Consider the following 7,408-nt stretch of genomic DNA (forward strand, 5'->3'; position numbering starts at 1 on the left):
GCTTCCTTCGCGGATTGATGATTTCAGAATTCGTGCGTGCTGTAGGGAACTGATCGATCGAATCGGGAGACCGGGATGATACACGAAGAAACATGATTACGCGAGAGAAGAAACGGTCGTTTGACACGATCACCAAGCCGTTGTTGATGAAAGTTACATAAAGCATTTATGGTATATCAAAGAAGGATTAGCCAATATTTAATAAATTAATCTAGACGAAAGTCAAATTAAATTAAATTTGCAGTCCACTAGTTAATGTGGTTGATCGTTAACAAAGGTATCAAATATGTAAGGTGTTTTATAATAATGGGACATGTAAAGTAGTGATGGAATAATTAAAATTTAATAAATTATTTGGTAAAATATAAAATAATGTTAAGATTTACTTAAATGAAGTTAGATATTCGGAATCGTATATCAATTTATAAAGATATATTATAAAAATATAAATAATTTACGAGAGGAATATAAGAGAACAATGTTTCTGAAATAAAAAAAAAAATTTTTTTAATTAAATTTTAAATTCAATAAAGTCGGAAAAGAAAAATTAAAATTTTTTTACATTAACATTTTAAAATAGTAAGCAACATTCTAAATTTATAAAACTGAGTAAAAGTAAATAAAAATATTGTAGTATATATTATAAATAGAAAAACATAAGGATTAAAGTAATTTAATAACTATATATTAATATGAAGAAAACGAGAGAGAGAGAGAGAGAGATGGAAAGAGAGAGAGAGAGAGAGAGAGAGAGAGAGAGAGAGAGAGAGAGAAATCTCTCGTTTTGTTATAACTATTATTATAATATTACATAATAACTCTTACTATAATACTACTGCAAAGTAGTTATCTTATGAGACCTGTTTCCAAGTTTAGGTTAGTTAATAATCAAGATGAAATTCCGCTCATTAACCAAATCCTAAACCCTTCCAGTTATGTGTTTGGAATTTGTACAAAGATGAAACAAAAAGTTCATACCCGCATATTTTTAACGATAAAACGAGGATAACAGATCAGATAAAAGTTACAGTTTAATTTATGCGTTTATAGTTTATATACATGGCACAATACCAATGTAAAATTAATCTACTTATTTTCATTAAGCTAAAAACCTTTAATACTATTATGGTGGCGTGTGTTACTATCATGGCCGAACAGATTAAAGTTGTAAGTTTTCATTCTTCGTAGCACACATAATTCGAAGATTCGTTGACTTTCCTACGTGAATAAAAAATGGAATAATAACTACTCACAATGTTCTAATCGTAATAATGCAATGCACTATTAATGTAAATGGGGAAAAAGTCGAAAATAATATACTATCTATCGTATATATTTACTGTTAAAAATTAGAAGAAAATGAGAAATCGTAATAACATGTGAAGGACAAAGCCAAATGAAGAAAGGTGAATTATTCGAGTAGCAACATCTGCTGGGAGCATGATAACAGATTAAATGTCATTAGAACATACACGTAAATACCTCTGCCGAGAGCGCAAAAACCAGAGTGTTTCGAGAAATACGTGCGGACGATCTACAGCGTGTCATGCACGGTCGCCTACTGCCTTAATGAAAGCGATAAATACACGTAAAACAAATTCCCACGGGATTTAAAGGGAGACAAACAATAATTCGAAGTGTAGTCTGCGTTATAGCGGCAGTGTGCTTTAAACGAAGAATTAATTTCCTGTGTTACACTAATTAAAGATTTGATGTTGAAAAGCTATATTTTTGACAAATTATCGAAAAAAATAAAAATCACTGTCATTTTTTTTTTTTTTTTTTATTGCAACGTGTGATTATTGCAGGCGCATGGCTGACCATTATCGACTTTACCTACTGTTGACACTAGACAGTTTCATATATGTTGTATTTTTTAACAAAGGACGTATTGACATCAATTTAGTATATCATAGTCTTATCAGTAAAATGTGAAAATATTTGTAATTTAATTTATCTCTTTACGTTGATATAAACGTTCTAAATTTCAAACAATGTGTAGTATTATTGTTGCCTTGAATGATCGTTTGGTTGACAAACCGATCTGTGTTTTCCTATTCAAGGATATCACATGAAACTATTAAATAGGCTTTTGAAAATCTTACTAATTGTTATAATTATTCTTTAATTTCTAGTCGCTATTTTGTTTTTCTTTTTTCATTTTATGTTGTGTTTTCTCATAGAGATGTAAACACACAGCAGAAAACACAATAAGAATATACTTATATATTTCTCTCTTTCCCTTTAATCCATGAGCATTTTGTTTATGGATTAAAACTTTCCGTAAACTTTGAAAGTCGTACCAGAAAGAATCTCTCTTACGACCACACGCATTAAAAGTATCCTCGTTATCCACTAACCAAATCAAAAAGTGACACTCGTCGCAAATACTTCATGGGATGCTCTAGAGAGTACTCTTGGGAAATTGATCACAACTTCAGTCACTTGAATGCAAAAATAAAATTTGATTGGAGCGAATTTCTTTTTTATTAAGTTATTATAGTATAAAATATATTCAATTTTTAAAAATTCTATATGCTATAAAATTAATTTCTCTTTGCAAGATTGTTAACATATAAATAAATTTAAATATACTTAATATGTACAACTTCATTATAATTTTGTATAATTCTTCGACGTTGATTTTTCTATAATAATTATATATATAATATATATAATGCTTGTATATATACACATACATATAAACGTAACATTATATTTAAGCTTATAACAATTATTTAGATTAAATACAGAACAAAAAATTTAATTAAATATTTTTAAGTATGTGTGTAATGATATAACAGACAAATTAATTAATTATAAAGTTTATGATATTGATTTTATATAATTTTTCTTAGATTTGAGGATTTAATTGATTTTTCCAAAACACGTGCTTTGCAAAAACATGGGAACGAGACCTGAGATGAACTTCTTTTAACGCTCTTTAATTTATTGCAAATCCAGACGCGCGCGCACAATTGCAGATGAACAAAACGAAGGAAATCTACGAATAACAACGTAAGGTGGAACGATGACAAGCATTGTATAAAAGGATCCTTTTCATATCTTTTATGAATCCTCCCTGAGAAGCGCTTTATACTATTTAACTGCTCTGTTCTGTTTTATTGGTGAAGATGACAAAACAGTCCCAATAATTGATATGCTAAAAGATTGATCACAAGCAAAATAAATGAGACCATCCCATTTAAAAAATGAAAGAGAGACAGAAAAAGAAAGGGATATTAAATTTAATTTAACCGTAAATAAATAAGTATAATATAATTTAATTTAATATATAAATATAATATAATTTCATTTATCTCTGTTAGTATAGCAATAACATTATTAAAAGTAAAATATGTAAAATAAAAATAACAAGAATAAAGTTAAAAAAAGAACATATTTTATACTAAAAATTTTTTTAAAGATAAAGACTGACTTAATATAAAAATGATACCAAATAATAAATTCATGATTAAAGAAAAAGTTATTATAATAAAATTTATACAAGAGAGAACCAAATGAGAGAAATCCATTTCAGTATTATTGTAATCTAAGCAAAAAATGCCTAAGAGTAAATTTTCGATAGATATCTATAATTTATAGTTCTTCATGTTTTTTTCTTAACGCGATGACAGAAACTTTGTGATCATTTATAATATAAATTAGCATTAATTTTAGAACTTTCGCGTTTGTGATTTGATTAATTGTAAATAGAGATAATTCTAGTCTAATCTAATTTTAAATATCCTACCAAAATTTGTTATATCCTGTATGCGTTATAGTCTAAAAAATTTTTTAGAAAAAGAAACTTTTTTGTAAATACGGTGAAAAAATTTAGAAAAATATATCACGAGTCACAGCCATATAGTACTCATGGCATATATCGAATTCTGTATCTATATTTATTATATTATATTTCCATTTATATATATGTTTTTATTTATTATATTTTCATATATACATATATACAAAGTTTTATGTTATTATTTTTATAAAAGATTTTGATAAAAGAAGACGTTTAGTGTATATTTTAACTTCATTTTCTCAATTTGTTGTCACCTATGGCAATTGTTGAAAAAATTTATATTCTTGTATACTATTAAATTGTCTCTAGAAGAAAACTGGTGAGAGGTTTCTCAAACGATTCGCAACGTTGCGGTTTCATGTCGAAGAGAGTTTGTGTCGAGAGATCGTTGTGAGAACGAAATGTCTCGAAACAAGGACGAGAATTTCCGTGAGCATTGTATTCACTATTGTAACGCGTGTATTTAAAGAGTACAAGTGAATTAATAGGATACAAAGCCAGTTTCACTCGGATCATCATTGTCCTATAAACTGTGTTGTCAAGTTTCGAGCATTGTTTCGAGCGAAACCGCAATCATACTTTGTTAATGCCGATTTCATATATTTCATAAGTTCGTGTGGATCATGATGATTATATCAATATTTATAAAGAGGAAACGCAACGTGAGATCGATGCTTTTAACATGTAATTACGCATAGGAAATTGAGGATGACGATTAATAGTCAATTAAGCCCGATTATAATACTGTAATTGAACCGTGAATCATTATATTGCGAGTACTAGTCAGAAAATATTGCTACGAAACATTGTTACAAGATATTTCGTTACGCACATACGATTAGGTCGCCATTGCGAAAAAGACAACTGTCGAATGGTGATTATTGTAAATAGAATAGAATCAACGCGAAGTGAAAATATAATTCATTTCGATACGTTGTGTGAAACTAGTTTAAAGGTTAGTCTTTGACTCAAACGTGGCCACTGCGATGGCCGAGACATCCCATCCAGCCAGCGGCATGCTGGCGAGCGCATGAACTCGTTGACATTGGTACCGAGGATGATGTTCAACCAAATTTCAAACTAGTTTATTGAATTACAAAAATTTTACGAATGAAATCAAAGTAAAAACAATAAGCGCGAGCTTATTATGGGAGAATGGAAACCTGCTCCGTTTCACCGGACTCACCTCTAGAGGGAGGCAGGGGCTGGATGCGGCCATGTTCCTACATGCGTTCGAGCCTCTGCCCCGGTGGTGGCGATCCCCTCTTCTTCGTGCTGTGGCACCACTTTACAGAAATGGAAAAAAAACAGAGGATAGATATACAGACAAATTGGGGCAAACTGCACACTGCACACTCACGACAGCACCCCGGCGATCGACGTGCACAACCAACCCCCCTTCTTCGAAACACCGGCGAGGGGTGCGGGTGGGCAGGCGGAGGGGGGCGGGGGGGGCGGAAACGGGGAGGGGAAAATAACACCAACGTAGCACCTTTCGCACCCCTTTTACTTTTTCGCTCTACGCTCCTTTTTCGCCCGGATTATTTTTCTCTTGTTTCACGGCAATCAATGACACTCTTCCTCCGATAGAAGAGATCAGAGAACGGAAAAATGAGAGAGAGAGAGAGAGAGAGAGAGAGAGAGAGAGAGAGAGAGAGAGAGAATGAGTGGATCAGTAGGAAAGAGAGACGGGACAGTCAGAGTAAGCGAAGAGAAAGAAAGAGAAAGAGAGAGAGAGAAAGAGAGAGAAGAGTGAAGAGAGGGGGGATCCTCTCTCCCAAGCCCTGAACTCTCTCGGATTCCTCGGAGTGGGCACTACGACCACCGGCAGCGACGACGACAGCCACTACCTTCCTTTTCTTCTTCCTCGTCTTCCACCTCCTCGTCCGCCGCCTCTCTTCTTCCGTTCCTTCTTCCTCGTCGTCGACGTCGTCTTTCCTCCCTTTCGAGCCTCCCTCCCCTCCTCCTCCCTCCCTGCGACGCACCAGAGCACACTCTCGACGGTTCCTCTCGCGACGACGGCGAGGAACGGCTAGTTGCTTCGCCTCCTGTGCCACGTCCTCGTCCTCCTCCTCCCCGTTCTCTTCCTCCTCCTCCTCCTCCTCCTTCTCCGCCGCCTCCTCCCCGTCCACGTCCTCCTCGGCGGCGGGCGCTCCTCCTCGTCTTCTTCTTCCTCTTCGTCGTCGTCGTCGTCGTCGTCGTCAACCGCCACTGTACCACCGTCGCATAACAAACACCCCGGCGACCGTCACGGTCCCGGCGGCACCAACAACACGACGACGAAAGACAAATCGAAAAGATAAAAAAAAAAATAGAAACGAGAGAGATAGGTGAGAGACAGAGAGAGGGAGAGGAAGTATCGAAATTCGCGAGATTGATTGAGGAGAGAACTAACAAGCCCGACGCTTCCTTTTCTTTGCGAGAACTCGTTCTCTCACACGAGGATGCGTTTTCTCCTTTCTACTGAGGTGCGGTACACCCCCGCGAGCGAGGGAGAGTCACCCTCCGCGAGTCAACTTCGCGCGCACTCGGTGAGCACTCGACGGGCGAATACTGACCCGACCTGTGTTACGAGGCAAGAACGAGAATGGAACCGGGACCTGTTTTCGTACCAGCACTAACCACCAACCACTTCTTCTCTCTTCTGTCTTGTCTCTTGCACCTATTCCGCTACTCGCGTTCAGCCGCTCCTCCGTTACAGCTTCAGCAGCTGGTTCGAACCCGCTACACGTCTCCGCAATCCACACAAACGTTCTATCACTTCGACTTCAACGGCACCTTCCCTATAACTACAACTCCTGTCCGCTTCACTCGGCCGGAAGTTCACACACTACCTACGTTCCCCGAGCGTCGGAGCTCGTGGCCACAGCGGGACGGTCGCTCGACTACGCTCCCTCGCTCTTCCACCACCACCCGACCGTCACTCTCGCATATACACACAACACACACACACACAACACACACACACACACACACACACACACACACACTCTCTCTCTCTCTCTCTCTCTCTCTCTCTCTCTCTCTCTCTCTCTCTCTCTCTCTGTCTTTCTCTCGGCCCTCATAGCTGTCCTCTCGCCCCTCTTCTCACCCTCACCATTTCTAGCGTTTCCACCACTACCGTCTCTTCGTTTTCGCCCACCCTTTGCCCGTTTACTCATCCTTGTCACGCTAACAATCTCTGTCTTCCTTACCAATAACTTCGGCCCCCTTCTACATGTCGTTATCTCCCTCGCAACTATTTAACTATCACCAGACTGTCTCCGTTACACTGACGTAGTCTCCTCCGTTGAACAAAGTCTAGCTCTCACTCTCGCGCTAATAGCATGACACGGCAGTCTTCTTCGTCGCGTAGAACGCTTTGCTCGTTCTTTCCAGGAATCGCCGTCCCTCTCCTTCCAATAGCCTTCATTCCTCTCTGATATAGTTCCTTCTTCGTCTGACCTTCCATTAGATGTCCCTTTCTATTGGATGAGCTTGCACTCACTCGCACTCCTCTAGCGAGTCCCTCTCAGTCGCGCTTACGTATTAACCCCCATTCGGAGGGCGCCAGGACCGAGTTTCTTTAAAGCGATACCCTGGGCTTACCTTCGACAAAAG

The 7,408-nt window shown here is 37.3% G+C and overlaps 1 long non-coding RNA gene across 1 annotated transcript in view; it reads right to left on the bottom strand.

Moving 5' to 3' along the window:
* Nucleotides 1–5,881, bottom strand: part of LOC108782851 (uncharacterized) — a 28,708-nt gene extending 22,827 nt beyond the window's left edge. The window contains exons 1-2 of the long non-coding RNA XR_001941008.1: nucleotides 5,659–5,881; nucleotides 4,995–5,094 (exon numbers count right to left, since the gene is read on the bottom strand). This is a non-coding gene — a long non-coding RNA (uncharacterized LOC108782851). The remainder of the gene's footprint in view (nucleotides 1–4,994; nucleotides 5,095–5,658) is intronic.
* Nucleotides 5,882–7,408: the final 1,527 nt, after the last annotated feature.

This window comes from Cyphomyrmex costatus, unplaced genomic scaffold (genome assembly GCF_001594065.2).
Source record: "Cyphomyrmex costatus isolate MS0001 unplaced genomic scaffold, Ccosl1.0 scaffold135, whole genome shotgun sequence".
NCBI lineage: Eukaryota > Metazoa > Arthropoda > Insecta > Hymenoptera > Formicidae > Cyphomyrmex > Cyphomyrmex costatus.